The sequence below is a fragment of the Sinocyclocheilus grahami genome, unplaced genomic scaffold, assembly GCF_001515645.1.
Source record: "Sinocyclocheilus grahami isolate Dianchi unplaced genomic scaffold, SAMN03320097.WGS_v1.1 scaffold986.1, whole genome shotgun sequence".
In the NCBI taxonomy this organism is placed as follows: Eukaryota; Metazoa; Chordata; class Actinopteri; order Cypriniformes; family Cyprinidae; genus Sinocyclocheilus; species Sinocyclocheilus grahami.
The window spans coordinates 180,238-197,450 of NW_015506165.1; the positions used below are offsets into that span (position 1 = coordinate 180,238).

The 17,213-nt window shown below is 37.9% G+C and overlaps 1 pseudogene; it reads left to right on the forward strand.

The window, feature by feature from the left end:
- Positions 1–1,764: 1,764 nt before the first annotated feature.
- LOC107565183 (complement C3-like) lies at positions 1,765–15,482 on the forward strand (annotated as a pseudogene).
- The last annotated feature ends 1,731 nt before the right edge of the window (positions 15,483–17,213 follow it).

Below are 17,213 nucleotides of genomic sequence, written 5' to 3' on the forward strand. Positions count from 1 at the left end.
CAGCACAAAAACAGAGTAATTTAAAATAATTCTGAATATGGAAACTGAACATGTTGTGTGTTCTTGGATATGTGTGTTCTGGTTCAGGTTTTATGTTTTAGCTCCAGCAAAGATAAGACCTGGAACAAAACAGAACATCCTGCTGGAGGGTCACAAACTCTCCCAGGCATTAGAAGTCTCCATCGCGGTCTATGATTACCCAGACTCCCAAACTGCCTTAATGAGAGGCTCTGTTATCCTCAATTCAAAAAACAACTACAGCGCCCTCAAAACCATCGCGGTGAAGTTAGCTATGAATATATTTGTTCTAATTCAGAGTTAACTTTGTTGGTTAAATTTGTTTAACCCTCTGGTGCTCCTTATTTGGGAGTAACACTTGTGGTCTTAGTAAACGGCTAGTGTCTAGATGCCAGAGGGTGCTGCTGAAGCCCAGGCTCAGATTTAGGCTGAAGCCTTGTGGCGACTTGTACCAGCCGCCGAACTGGAGCATTTCAGCAGGAAGTGAAGCATGCCCTGCAATGACTTCTGTGCTGCCGTAAATCCCTCAGCAAAAACATCCACGGCAGGGCCAGATCCCTTGGGAGAGCTGTGGAATCGAGGAAGGCGATCTTGTCAGAATCCTTGATCTCTGTTAGGTTTAGCCAAAGGTGGCACTCCAGCTCCACCAGGTTGGCCATGGCCTTGTGCAGTCGCCTTTGTACTGTGCAGAGCCAGGCCAGTCGCTATGCGCAGCTCCTTAGAGGCATTGGAACTCTGGCTAGACTCATCCATGGTGTGGAGAAGTTTGGCCTGAAAAACTTGGATCAACGCCATCGTGTGAAGTGCTGAGCCAGCCTAGCCAGCCACTGAATAAGCCCTGCCTTCCAGAGCGGAGGTAGCCCTACATGGCTTAGATGGGTGTGCTGCATGGACCTTCAATCCCAGGGCTGATGGAAGGCAGAGATGTGTGGCGAAGCTTGCAATAACCTCTTTCTACAGAGCTGTCAACAGTGGTGAGAGCAGCAGAAGTGGAGGAATGAACACCTGCCTAAGTAGGGTGCGTGCCATGTCCTGGGCTGTGTTTCCCAAAAGCATTGTAAACTTAAATACATTGTAGACCCATTGAAACTAATGGGGCTACGATCAACTTGGGCTTACGATGCTTTTGGGAAACACAGCCCTGATGATTTCGTCGTGAACCTCTGGGAAGAACATGGTGGGCCATTGGCAGGTGGATCGTTGACAGCATCCTTGCAGGTACCACTCATCTAAGCTGCCATGGGCGGGCTTTTCAGGAGCTGACCAGTCCAAGCCGAGGTTCTCCACAGCCTTAGAAAGTGGATCAGCTTGCTGTCCACACTGGGCGCGTTGGATCTTCGCCGGAACATTCCCGACAGACCCACCAAAGAAGATCAAGCCGCTCGCAGTTGACGAGAGGCGCTGATCATAACTTGTGAAATACACAGACGAGTCGAGGCGTTGGGGGGAGAGTGAAGCACGCGGGACCTGTGCCAGTGTAAGTTTACTCAAGCCGGATGGTTGAGTCCCGTTGCCCCGCTGTTTCTTCCTCCTAGGCTTCTGGGAGGGAAGAAATGGGAGAGAAGACCGGGGAGGACTGCCTTCATGAAACAAGGCAATCCGTGACCAAAGCAGGCTGAGACTCATGCTCTTGCAATGAGAGTACTCTGTCCAGGTGAGCACAACCTCAGCGTGAGTGCTGCCCAGGCAAGCAACGCACTCACCGTGCCCGTCTGAGTCATGCAGGGAATGAGCCACACTTACGGTATGACGTTTGAAGCAATGTCGCTAGGAAATCTGCTGGAAATTTGCTCAGAAAATTGTTCGCCGGTTGGCTTCTTCCTTCTGCTTCTTCCTCCTTCAGAATTCAGCGGGGAGTTGATCTTCGCACTGAAGGAGAAGGATTCTAACGACATGGTGCTCACAGCCAACTTTTATAGTAGTCGGCTCCACCCCTTTTGGCGGTTTGAAGTGCCATTTGTTTGTACAGCTACACGAACGTGAACAAATCAGGCTTCAGAATTCAGAGTAAACAAGAGTTTCCACATAGCGTGCAACGCAACGGTAGAGACTGTTCGAAAAAATAAATATTTGTAGAAATAATTTAATATTCATTGTTTTTTGTGATGTCATACCACATGATATCCAAATGTGGTAACTACATACCACGCTTAGAGAGCAACTTGGTAAGTCTCTGTCATTATTACATAAGAAATCCTTTAAAAGTTTGGTATGTTACAGTTTGTTAGAGAAACGGTGATATGAAAGTGTTAACAAAAGCTCTAGTGAAATGTAAGCTAATATGCTAAGTCATCCTAAACACGTTCTTTTCTCTCAGAGAAGGCGTATTCTGACGAGTTCCTGCAGAGATGTTGTGTGGACGGCATGAGGGAGATTTCCATGCCGTATTCCTGCTACCGTCGCTCCCTCTACATCACCGAGGACTGGAGCTGTGTGTTGGCTTTCCTTCGCTGTTGTGCGGAGTACAGAGGGGAGGAGCTCGCTGTCGTTACCAGACCTCCACCAACCAGGCCAGTGCTTATTGGTCTTGCTGGGCGTATGGGATCTAACGTCGTTGCAGCTCATGAGGACAGTTATGATGAAAACATCAGAGAAGAAGAAGAGGAAGAGGAGGTGGAAGAGTTCGATGAAGATGGTTTCGCTGACTTAGAGGACATTTACATGCGCAGCAAGTTCTTCGAGTCGTGGCTGTGGACTGACATTAGATTACCCAATGTCACCAAGTCTGATGGGTAGGAGTTTGAACTTTGACTCAGTATAGATGTCTCACTTTTATCATGTTCAGTGATGCAAGTGTCTCTCCATGCTTTTATTCCAGGTTGGCTGTATTTCCAGTAAACACTGTTCTTCCTGACAGCATAACTCAGTGGGGGTTTCTAGCCGTCAGTGCTTCACCTCAGACAGGTAAACGGCTCTGTGTGGCAGAGCTTCTTCAAAACCACAGATAGCAGAATCTAAATCTCTTGCACTCTTTTTCTAGTGCAGCCAAACAATAGAGCGCAATTGCTTTTATGCAAGTTCTATAAGCTAGAGAAGAATATAGCTAATATTGTTTTCTTACAACTGATACAGATTGTTTTTTTGTGTGTGTGTTTTAAGTGTCCTGTTACTTGAAATGCAGAATCCTTTTATTTCAGTCACAACGGCTAAATAGTTACAATCAAAAGATATGAATTGCAAATATTATTTTAATAATTATTTAGCTTTTATTACTGCATGTCAAGAATTTCTGCATATGAATTATTAATATTTTAATAATTATTATTTAACTTTTAATAGTACATGATGAGCATTTTTGCATATGAACTGTGAATATAATAATGACATTTAGATTTTAATGCTACATTTCAAATGAATTATGTATATTTTATTCATAATTATTTAGCTTTTAATCCTAAATGTCAAGAATTTCTGCATATGAATTTTGAGTGTTTTAATAATTATTTAACTTTTAATAATGCACGTTGAGCATTTTTGCACATGAACTATAAATATATTAACATCTTTTTAGATTTTAATGCTACTTGTCATGAATTACAGATATTTTATGAATAATTATTTATCTTTTAATTCTAAATGTCGAGCATTTTTGCATATGAACTATGCATATAATAACATTTATTTAGATTTTAATGCAACATTTCATGAATTTATATATTTTAAACATATTTTTCATGAATGTATATTTTATTAATAATTATTTAGCTTTCAATTCTACAGCATTTCTGCATATGAATTATTAATATTTTCATATTAGGTATTTAGCTTTTAATTCTACATGTCAAGTCTGTCTGCATATGAATTGCAAATATTTTTATTAATAGTTATTTAGCTTAAAATGCAACATGTTGGATATATTTACATATGAATTACAAATATTTTATCATTAATTATTTAGCTTTTAATGCTACATGTCAAGCATTTCTACATATGAATTGAAAATTATTTTTATTAAGTTATTTAGATTTTAATGCAAAATGTGAAGTATATTTACATATGAATTACACATTTTATTATTACATATTTATTGTTACATTTTATTATTTTTAATTTATTTGCTTTTAACATGTCAAGCATTTCTGCATATGAATTAAAATATTTTTATTCATAGTTATTTCGTTTTTAATTCTACGTCAAGCATTTTTGCATATGAATTAAAAATAATTTTTATTATGTTTAATTAGTGTTTAACAATATTAACATTGACGAGAAAAAGAAATAAAAAGCATTTGACTATATAATTTTAGTAGCTTTAAAAAACGTAGAAAAAAAGGAATTGTCAAAATTATTGTCCCTGAGAATGAGATTGAAAATTAGATTATTCCTGGTTTGTGACCGTCTTACAGGTTTCTGTGTAGCCGAACCATATAATATCCGGGCATCAAAGTCATTCTTCATAGATCTGTGGCTGCCTCACTCAGTGTCTAGAAATGAACATGTGGAAATCAAAGCTGTGGTCCACAACTACAGGAACTCAACTCTAGAGGTCAGTTTCACAACATCACAAAACAACCACTCTTTAGTTTATTTTATGTCCTGACTTGGACACTGTGTCTGTTTGCAGGTCTTGGTGATTCTGGAGAAGACAGAGGACATGTGCAGCATGGCATTTAGTGGACAGCACAGACAGCAGGTTTAGGTACCGGCCGGCTCCTCCAAGCTGATTTCCTACACCATCATCCCTCTTAAAACAGGAGAGCTCCCTCTACAGGTCACAGCCGTCGCAGCCTCCTTCATGGGGCAGGATGCAGTGAGGAAGAATCTGCGTGTGGTAGTAAGTGAGCTCCTAAAACCTGCTCTCTCTCAAGCCTCACGCATAATATTAGAAACATATTATATATGACGATAAATCTTGTGTTTTAGGTCGAAGGCATCCAGACAGTTAAAGTGAGGAGCTTTGTGCTGAACCCCTCTGAGAAAGGAAACAGCGGTAAGACTGGCTGGAAATAATGAGTTTAAATGTGATAAATGTAATGGCAAAATAAAAATTAATTTTTAAAAAGTCAGTTTTATATAACAGTATAAATTTAATAAGTTGAATTAAATGTAATTAAATAATAATTATTCTGCGTGTGGTAGTAAGTGAGCTCCTAAAACCTGCTCTCTCTCAAGCCTCACGCATAATATTAGAAACATATTATATATGACGATAAATCTTGTGTTTTAGGTCGAAGGCATCCAGACAGTTAAAGTGAGGAGCTTTGTGCTGAACCCCTCTGAGAAAGGAGACAGCGGTAAGACTGGCTGGAAATAATGAGTTTAAATGTGATAAATGTAATGGCAAAATAAAAAAAAAAAAATCTATTAATTTTTAAAAAGTCAGTTTTATATAACAGTATAAATTTAATAAGTTGAATTAAATGTAATTAAATAATAATTATATATAACTATATAACACAATATAAATGGGTCTTTAAGCATGAAAGCATGATATAAAAAATATGTGTGTGTGTATAATTTTATAATAAATATATTAAACATAAAACATAAAGCAGGCATACAATGTCATAAGACATTAATATTTGGTTAAATTTCAGTTGCGACGTCGGGTGACCAGAATTCAATGTTAATTCAACATCTAATGTCAATTTTAATTTGATGTCCAATACCGACGTCAGCTTACGTTGATATTTATTGTTTTTAGGTTGTGTAGCCAAAATCCAACATTAAGTCAACATCAAATTGGCGTTAAATACTGACGTCAATCCAATTTTCTTTCTCAGCCAAAATGCAACGTCTGTCTGACTTCATGTCCAACATCAACCTAACGTTATATCGACGTCCTGTGCCTGCTGGGTATACACAAAAAAAATATCATGCTCTTAACCTTTCCCCACAGAGTGCTACACAGTATATATGGGACGTTGTGCATGAAAAATATGTATAAGTAATAAAATTATAAATGTAAATTGTACAAAATCATGCATACAAATATTACATATTTATTATAATTTGTATTATGTATAGTACTATGTATAATCTCTCTCCATCTCTCTATATATTAACAATATCACACTCGTAACCAAGGGATATGGCTGTATATAAGCACAGCTACGAGTGTGATATTGTGTTTATATGACAGTTCAATGGCACAAGTGTGTAAATGAAAAAGAGACAACAACAGTGTCTTTAAAAACCCTATTTTGTACAGAACTACTTCCTTCTGCCACGGATTCAAATGTAAAATTGACTGTTGAACAGCTGAGCCCAAGCCTCCGTTACTAATTCCAAAACGTCAATTTAGAATTAGTAATGAAGGAACGTTAAGTTTATTGTATTACTGTATTAGAAGCTCACTGTATTATGTAAAGTATTATGAGAGACTGATGGACTGAGCAAGTGTGATTACCTGCATCTGCATCTGAGCATTCATTCTTCAGATCAATCTCATATTCACAATAAAACATTAGTTTGAATGTCCGCTGAGGAACATTCTATCTATCTATCTATCTATCTATCTATCTATCTATCTATCTATCTATCTATCTATCTATCTATCTATCTATCTATCTATCTATCTATCTATCTATCTATCTATCTATCTATCTATCTATCTATCTATCTATCTATCTATCTATCTATCTATCTATCTATCTATCTATCTATCTATCTGTCTATCTGTCTGTCTGTCGGTCTAATGTATGTATATTTGTGTGTGTATGTGTAATAATTCATTAATTATATGCTTTCATTTATATAATAATAAAGCATTTAATTTATAAAGTGCTTTTACTCAAAAGTGCAACTGTACAAAGAATCATATAATAAAACATGCTAAATACAATTATACAATCATAAGCAGATATAAAATGTCCTTAGAGACCTCATAAAACAAGCCAACACTGGGGAATTTTTATATATATTTTGTTATATATATTTGTTGTTGTTTTCCTCATCTCAGCTGGTAGTCAGCAGATAGAAGTGGAGAAGATGCAGTTGGACGCCGTTGTGCCAAAATCTCTGCCGGAGACATTTGTCAGTGTCAGAGGTTTGACATTTTATTAAGCCATATTCATAACATCATAGTAATTGAGTATTATCCCTCAATTACATTATGGATATTTGATTGTCATGTTAATATGTCGACTGTCAAGAGTTTCCCAGTTTGTTTTTTAAATGTCATTTCTTCAGGTGATTTGCTGGCAGACAGCATTGATAACTCTATTAAGGAGGACTCTCTGGCAGCGTTGATCCGGATGCCCGGCGGGTGTGTGGAGCAGAACCTGGCCAGAATCACGCTGCCCCTCATTGCCGCCCATTACCTGGACCGCAGTGGAAACTGGGACGCTGTGGGAATAGATCGCAGACACGAGGCCATCAAATACATCCAGACAGGTGCAATGAGACTCAAATAGGGATGAACATCGCCATTCATTCAGATATTTATCCAATAAATTATTTTTTCATACTCAGGGTATGAAAATCAACTTAATTACCAGAAAAAGGGTGACTCGTATCCTCCCTATGCCAAAGAAGGCACCAGCACATGGTATTAATGCCGGCACATCACTGATTACAGCTTCACCTTGAACATTCCACTGTAGAGCTCATCTGTTTTTTGTCCATCTCAGGATCACTGCATACGTGGTGAAGGTTTTCTCCATGGTAAAATCATTTATAAACATCAATGACAAGAATCTGTGTGGCCCTCTGGTGTACCTGCTCAAGAATAAACAGCATCCTGATGGATCCTTTCAGGAGGACAATCCTGTCTACGACACCAGTATGATGGTGAGAGTTCATAATTGTGATTGCATTAATTGGAGTAGTTTCACAATAATCAATGAAAGGGTACAATACTAACACGTGTTGTATGTTCGCTGTGTTGTGATACAGGGAGGCCTGCAAGGCTCTGAATCCAGAGTGTCTCTGACCGCATTCGTGCTCATTGCTTTGGCAGAGGCACAAAATGCTGTTACCTGCCAAGAGCCAGATCTTGACATACAGGTAACTTCAGTCTTTACTCTTTAAAATTGCTAAAAACCTCTGAATTAAACAATAGCTAAATTTAATAATTAGAATAAAAGCTAAATTAAATAATAAGATAAAAAGATAAATTGAATAATTAGAATAAAATAAAATAATACAGTTTGGATTGGTGGTATGGTTCTGTTCTGGGCAAGAACTCCCTGCGCATCCATGTGCATGGATAATAGCATGGAGAAGTAGCAATAATCCTCCTAGGGTAACAACAGAAACAGCATAAATGTATTGCAGAGATCATTGATGTTCAATAATTTAATGTACACATTATAGAAATTAGCCTGATCCAAAAGAGAATCAGAAGGCTGAATCCTGACTGGATGAAAGGAGGAATTGGGGATGGAGGAGGGTCATTAGCTATTGAGCAATGCAAAATCTGCTGATAATACTGAAGGACCTTAAATATGAATGCTGAGATAGGCTTCATATTCCTATAGGTAGAAGTGGATCAGCTGAGAGTCAGCTGATGCAAGCTTGACTAACGTGACCTGCCAGATCTAACGCTTCGCTTGATAATTAGGACAAGAGAAAAATTAAATAATTGCAACTAAAGAAAAATTAAATGGTTGAAACAGTAGCTGAAATTAAATCATTTAAAATTTTGTCTAATATATGAAATACATATAATTTTTATTATATAAACAGTAAATTAAGTTCAAATGTTACTTTGTCAAAAAAGAAAATACAACAAAGTTAAGATAATTTTAACCTTTTTAATTTTTTTTAGGAAAATATTTAGCAGCTTTTACAAAAAGCACCTTATTCAGTGTACCCACAATACTGAAGGGAGATCCACCAATGAAAAAATAAATAATAATAATGATAATAAAAAAGCCCACTTTTTCAGCATCCTTTATACCTGAAGTATGTTTCCCAGTTTCCTCAGAAAATCTAATATTATGTAAACAAAGGTACAAAACTAATTCATGTTGTATTACCAGGCCCAGTGGACTACTGTATTATAAACATGTTCAGTGGTACTGATTTTATTTTCTCAATTTAATTGTTACAGGAAAAAAAGTCCAGAAAAGCAGCGTTGTATCTAAGGGAGCATTTTGCCCGGGTGAAGAGGCCGTACACAGCGGCTATAGCATGCTACGCTTTAGCAGTATCCAACTATGGCTGCATGAAGTGCATGTTAATAAATTTAGCCTCGCCTGGTACTTAGCCTTTGGAAACAAAACATATCTAGCTTTGTATTGTCCTGTCTTTCTCATCTTTCTTTATTTTCCATTAAACAGATCGTACCCACTGGCCTGACTCTAGCAATTATTTCTTCACGCTGGAAGCTACTGGCTATGCACTGTTAGCGCTGATCAAAGGTGGCCACATGGAAGAGGCAGCGGCCCCCTTTCGATGGCTGAACGAGAAGCATGGCATTGGAGGAGGATACGGCTCTACACAGGTAAAAACGACAAGAAAACCTTCACTAATTGTCTCATATTTGCATTTGAGGTACGTTAATGTTAATTTTTCTCCCATCAGTCCACTATGGTGGTGCTACAGGCCCTGTCTGAGTACCTGGTGAAGAGGCCTCCTTCTGACGACCTCAATCTGTTGGTGCAGCTCAGTGTTCCCGGTCGCAGTGACGTACGCTGGACCTTCATTCCAAAAGTGGCATACGTGGCCCGATCTTCACGGGTGCGATCTTTTGTCTGTCAAACTCTGGAGTTATTATCAGTGTTGGGGGTAATATGGAGTTAGGTAATCTGATTACTTTTTAAAGTAACTAGTAAAGTAATGCATTACTTTAGAAAATATCTGCATTAGTTTTTCAAATGAGTAGTGCCAGTTACATAGTTTTCCCATTTATTGATTGACAGCTCTCCTGTCCCCATGTTGAGAAATTGTAAGTGCAGAGGCGTTGTTTGCGGTGTGAGAACATGATGCTTACTGTTGTTTTATACTAAACTGCTGACCTTTGATCATCCAATAAGATAAGATAAGATAAGAAATGCATTACTTTCCATAAAAAAGTAGCGTGATTAGTTACTTTTTTGGGGGAGTAAAGCAATATTGTAATGCATTACTTTTAAAAGTAACTTTCCCTTACAGTGGCTATTATACTGCCAAATGTTGGAAGCGCATTGTTGTAACTCAAAAGTACAATCAAGTAATGCATGAGTGCGAATTTCCTTCACTCCTGCTCAAAACTGGACATACGTTTTTAAATATACAGAGCTCTCTTAAATATGAACGTGAGCTGAGAGAGTCATGCTGATCTATTACATGGATGTGATCTTGCATTACAAAAATGCAATTTTGACATTTGACAGTATAATAACGCTATAGATTAAAAGAAAGGAAGTTTGGAGTAAAATACAGTAACTCAATTTTATTATCTCTTCCAGGTGCCTCTTGACCAGAAATTCAGAGTGGAGGCTTCTGGGAAGGGCAACGGAGTTTTGGAGGTGCTAAATGCCCACATCTACACCAAAGTATTGAATTAGAATATAAAATCAAGACGTCGCGTTTTATGCATTTCAGGTAGTGACGGTGTACCACCAGCTTCCTGATGTGTATGAGAACAGCACGTGTAACGGCTTTCAGCTGGACGTCTCCATCGCTGAGACTAATGGTGCGTTTTATGATTCCTTACTGTGTGTAAAAAAATCATCTTAATTTTAATGGTAAAAGAAAAATGCTATGGTAAAATCCTTACTCTATACAGTAAAAAACTGTAATAGATCTACTGGGACAATGACATGTAATGACAATGTAATTTTATAGTGAAATACTGTTTAAAGGATTAGTTCACTTTAAAGGGGTGGTTCAGTGTTTTTTTTCTAGGCTTGATTGTGTTTATGGGGTGCAGTCTAACATGTGTTAATGCTTCGTTTTTTTAAAAACGCATAATTTTTTCACATAATTTACCTTTATTCCACACCGCTCTGTCCCTTCTCTGAGAAACGCGCTGATCATTTCCTGCTTTTAAGAAGCCCCTCCCTCAGAAATAGGCGATGGGCTCTGATTGGTTAGCTAGCCCAGTGTATTGTGATTGGCTAAACCACCTCTAGTGCTAAACGTCCCGCCCCTCTCCTCAGCGGCATGTGCGCCAGTTGTATTTTAAACAAAGGTGTCGTTAATATCGCTTATCAGAGCCCGATTGAGAAGCAGAGGATATTATTGAAGAGGATCGTGCAGAACCTGTGCAAGTACGGCTTTTAATGGTAGGCCAATGTTTTTTGTTTGTTGTTGTCTCATACTTTTAGATACGCTGTTATTTGTAAATGCTACTGCTTCTGTTAGCTTTTAATATACGTTTTATCCTGATTAAAGCTTTAATACAGTACAGCAACTGCACGCGCATCCATGTTTAACGCTTCTCATAGCTATGTGAAATAAATGGAACAGAGCTGAGCTGATAATCTGAATGAGAGAGAGATACAGAGCGTGTGAAGAGCAGGGGGACGTGAGGAACATTATTAAGAACCGCTGCTTTAGAACATTGATTTTGAAACTTGTGAATCCATTAGAATCGTTAGAAGACAGAATCGTGATTCACATATGCATAGATTTTTACGCACACCTCTAGTTTTCTCTTCCTCTTCTTTAAAGCAGCGCAGCATGGCCTTTGATGCCTTTTCCTGAGGGCGGGGGTTTATCTGGGTTTGTGATGTCACGAACCCGGGAAGTAACTCGTTGTAGTCCCTACCAGCCGTTTTTGTAGGCATTAAACTGTCAGAATTTTAAAAGACGATATCTCCGTTTGAATTGATCTTTGTTTCGTAACTTTGCAGATATTGTTTATGCTCAAACAGCAACATTACACACTAACTAACGTTAAAAAAGTGAAATCGCAATGAACCACCCCTTTAAAATGAAAATTTCCTGATAATTTACTCACCCCCATGTCATCCAAGATGTTTACGTCTTTCTTTCTTCAGTCGAAAAGAATGAAAACTTAGGTTAGGTTTCAAAAGATTTAAACATCCAGGATACGCACACGAAGTGAACATTTTAAACGATAAACTGACGCAAAGACATTTGAACTTTTGAACGGTGACTGTCGGTACTTCCGCCTACGTCAAGCGTGACCTTTTCAACATAATTACGTATTCCGTGAAGTCATGGATTGATAATTTACTCACCCCCATGTCATCCAAGATGTTTACGTCTTTCTTTCTTCAGTCGAAAAGAATGAAAACTTAGGTTAGGTTTCAAAAGATTTAAACATCCAGGATACGCACACGAAGTGAACATTTTAAACGATAAACTGACGCAAAGACATTTGAACTTTTGAATGGTGACTGTCGGTACTTCCGCCTACGTCAAGCGTGACCTTTTCAACATAATTACGTATTCCGTGAAGTCATGGACGCGCATCGCAGAGCAGTGCAAGGCGCGCATTTTTGTTTATAAAGCATATACTTTTTTTTAGAGAACATTTCTCGTTTCTCTAGATAAGACCCCTATTCCTCGTCTGGTATCGTGTAGAGCCCTTTGAAGCTGCACTGAAACTGTAATTTTGACCTTCAACCATTTGGTATCCATTGAAGTCCACTGTAAGGAGAATAATCCTGGAATGTTTTCATCAAAAAACTTAATTTCTTTTCGACTGAAAAAAGAAAGACAAACATCTTGGATGACATGGGGGTGAGTAAATTATCAGGAAATTTTCATTTGAAAGTGAACTAATCCTTTAATGTACAGTTCTTAGAAGTGAAAAAGAACAAATGATCTTATAATAAAAGATCACTCTTTTATCCATTTTAGAAAAAACTCCACCGGATGTAGAAAAGTCATATAGACTCAATATCAACGTGAGGTGAGCACTTATATATAGGTAGATCTTTTTTTTTTTAGAAAGCTGAATAAACTAATTCACTGCTTTGCACCCCCAAAGGGCTCTGGAGGGACGTCAAGTGAGGATGGTGATTCTGGACATCAGCCTGCCCACTGGCTTTGAGCCTGAAAACTCAGATTTAGAGTTGGTAAGACCAATCTCATGACATAATGTGGTATTACATTAGCGATAGAAGCTAATTGTGTAGCTAACTGTGTTGTAGCCTACCTATAAAGCATTTTAAGGTATACAGGTGCACTCCAAACATCTAATTTTGGGTCTAGTTTTGTCAAAATTAAGCAGCATTGCATGTATCTGTCAGGGAGAATTCCCATAATGCATTGCGACAAGCTACATCCAAGATGGTGTAAATTGAGAAAAAAAGTCAATTATAATATTTATCGTAAATATTACAATAAATGTTTCATGTTTCATTACCAGTGGACTTTTCTGAGCAAAATGTTTTGTGCTTTGTATTTTATATCAAGTATTGCACTTTTAGCTTAGCAACATGCTAACATTAAACTCTATTGGAATCAGATGTGAGTTGAGTTTGTGTGGTGCACAGAATTGCTGACTATAAAAAGTGCAGTCTGACACTTTGATAGTTAGGAGGCTTACTATGTAGGCAGCTACCTACATAAATAGTATGAAGCACTGTCACAGTGTACCAGTACTACAACAAAGGTTTGTACACACATTTAATTAGCTATGTTTGCTAAAGTGTACTGCTATCCTAAACCCTTAAGCATATACCTTGGTGTTTAACTCGCCTTACACTGTTTCTGCTATAGGCATGAATAGCTTTAACTGAAGTGTGTTGTTTCTTTTCTGACCAACTGAACATGCTATTAATTGCATAGAAATGCACAAGCAAACATTCAAAACACCTTAGCGATATGAGCAAAAATCATTAATGCGATTTAACATACTCATGGGCCACTCATACAGAACATGTTTTTTTAATTTAAAAATGTGACACGTGGTTTAGTGGAATGGGAAAAACAATGTTTTTAAATGTTCTCTTTTAAAATCTTTTAAGTGGAGTGCTGAATTTTATGTGCAAAACATAAATATTAAAGGAAGGCTAGCTGATCTCGGAGAGGCTAGCAATAGCAAGCTAGCTTTGAATGCATAAGATCACACCCTCCCTGCAAATCCTCCAAAACACATGAATGCGCACAGGCAGACCAGAGGCTAACCATTAAAATAATGAGAGATGGCTTTGGTGGAGGATTGAATGCAACCCTGTTAGATTAACTTGTCTCATTCACCGGTGAGAAAACATTACAGCACAAAGCGCATAATATCACAATAATAACGCCTTCCATTCTCACTCGGCCTGCAATAGTGTAAGGGAACGTGCTGATGACGTATCATGTCTGCGCGAACAGGGTGCATGAAGGTACGCAAATATATATGTTGACAGGCAGGTAGGTCAGCCTATCGTAGCCCTCGGACCGAGGGATATGATTGGATGAGCAATTTATAGTCCTATGCCTACCATAGATGATATAAATACATTTAGACAATGATTAGACAAGGATGATCTCCTTGCAAGGGACTCTATTTGTAAAATAAGAAAGAATGAAGTACTAATTTCTTACAAAATGAACTCTACTTATCTTTGTTTTATTTACCAGTTAGTGCTATTTATTGTGTTGTTGTGATTACAGTCTCTGTTGTTTCAGATAAACGCTGTAGCAGGTTCTACTCTCCTCCAGAAGACAAAGAGCAGCTTGATCAGATCTGCAAAGACAATGTGTGTCGCTGCTCACAGGGTCAGTTTAGCTGGACTAAGTTTGTGTTTTCAATCAACGTCTTACCTTTAACCAGTTATAAAGCTGTTATAAAGCTTTTTTCATAGGAGACTGTTGTGTGATGAAAGAAGACTCCTCGTCTTACAGTGAGGAACAGAGGAAGGCTGCAGTGTGCAATGGATTACATCATGGTGTGTGTTTCTTCTGTTAAATCAATGTGTTTTTTTGGCGGAAGCAATCATGATGTCACGTCATGATCTCGTCAATAAATATGTCTTTTCTTCAGCCTACAGGGTCAAACTGATCAGCGTCAGCCAGAGTCACTACGACCAGTATGAGATGGGGATTGTGCAGGTTATCAAAGAGGGTACGTCTACTAGAGTCTGATTTTCTCACGTACCCAGTAAACTGGCTCATGGATCTCCATTTGTGTTTGTGTAGGGACAGAGGAAGGCCTGAACGAGAATGAAAAGAGGATGTTCCTCTCTCATGCAAGCTGTAGGACAGGACTTGGTTTGAGAGTTGGTCAGGACTATCTGATCATTGGGCCCATCACTGATGTTTGGCATGCAGGGAGCACGTCCAACAAGTGAGTAGTGAAATAGCACTGAAAATGTACATGTTATGGTTCGTCTTTCATAATTCGGGTGTTTTCTCTCTCAGGTATGTGTATACGCTGGGTAAGGACACATGGGTCGAGCACTGGCCATCCGAGTCTGAATGTGGGGCTGGATCCACACTGAAGGTGAAATGTGGCGAGCTGAAGAGCTTTGCACAGGCACTGACCAAAAGTGGCTGTCAGACTTGAGAGATGCCACACAAATTTCATTGCCACCATTTTAAATGGTGTTTTTGGGTTCATACACCTTTTCCAAGACACCTTTTCTGTGTATCCTAAAAAAATTATAATAATAAAATGTCTCACTTTTTCCAAATATTTTATTAACTGGACAGCTAAAGAAGTTCCGAGCAGGTCTTGACTGAATAGCAGTTCCATATCACTTTGCCACATTTTTTCAGTTATTTCAAAGAACCTTGCAGCCTGTCACAGCAAAGGAACCAAAAACCACAAAGTCAACAAACAAAGCAAGTAAATATGTCGAAAAATAAGATATAAAAAATATTCACTGTATATTAAACCACTGTTCTTTGGCTTTACCTCCACCTAGACAGGAGACTGAAAGGGCACAATCCAGTCAGTCAACTGGTCAGGATATCTCCTGGTAATGATATATACTAAGATAGCATCAGTTATGTTTATTGGTAACCCAAAAGGTGTTGGATAATGGCCAATTGAGTAGTTACAATACCATGTATTCCTTTTTCTCTAATCTCAGATGATGTAAAATATTATACCAATATGGCTACTAAATACACCTCCAAAAAATGACTCTTAGATATAAACATGGAGAATCAGTGTAATTTAACACCTAATAATGAAAACTGGCCAAAATGTATAATAATTGAATTATCAACACCAGATTTTTCAATCATAAAACTTTCTTCTTTTGCCATTCATAATGAAATATTAGGAAAGCCGGTTCTGTTAAAGAGGTAAAGAATGATACTCTGGCCAGGTTTTTGTAGAATGTTGTAAGAAGGCTAATTCCGAGAATCATCTTCATGTTAAAGCTGCAGTCTGTAACTTTTTTTGGTTAAAATGATCCGAAATCAATATTTGAGCAAGAACATAACCAGCCAGTGTTCAAAATTTTCGCCTTACTTTAGCCCAATTCACAACGGTTAGCTTATAATAATGTTTTCTAATTTGAGTGGTACGGGTAGGTTTTCGCTGGAAATTCGAGCATGCTGCTGCATCATTATGTCACTTCTTTATGTAAACATAAAGTTGTAAACATAAAGAAGTTGTCCCGGCTACTAGGCTATCGCATGTAAGGATCCTGCAGGTGGCTTTTTCACAGCAGCCAGAATAATTAAATGTATCATTTTGATGGTGGATTGTAATCCATAAAGGATTGTGTGTTTATGAAACACATGTGAATGAAATTAAAGTATATTCCAGTTATAAATGTGCTTCTGATTACAGATAGCCTGGGATTACAAAGATTTGTATTTTAAAGAAAACCAGTTCGAAGGGAGCATAATTTGCTTTTTTGGGTTAAAAGAATTTCTTAATATGAAATTTGAAGAGTTTGACAATTAGATTAGACTACAGAAATTGAAATCTACACACTAATACACACTATACTCATAGTCACCAATGCTGATGTTGTTAACATTAATCATTTGAGAATAAAGTATAACAATAATAATAATTTGAACAGTTTGATGTGATATGAGCTAACCGATCTTTAGATTTAATCACCATTGGTAGCGAGATTTATGGTAATGCTTTTTTCCTCAGTTGGTCAGAACAAACGTGGCAGACTTGTTACTTGTTCAGATGGCAATATACGGTGAAAATTTTTATTTGGATCATATTCCAAGATGTAGGCTAGAATCTGTGATTGCGAAGTACAGTAAATATCCACACCAGTGCGGTGACTGACTGCCACACATACTCTTCAGAACATTAGATTGATCTGCGCTGGAGCCGTGCCGACTCGCAACCCACGCAAGGAAGATAATTCCGCACTCAGCTGCAATTCCAGGTTTTCAAACAGAGATGGCGACAAAGAGGCAAAACTTACGGACTGCAGCTTTAA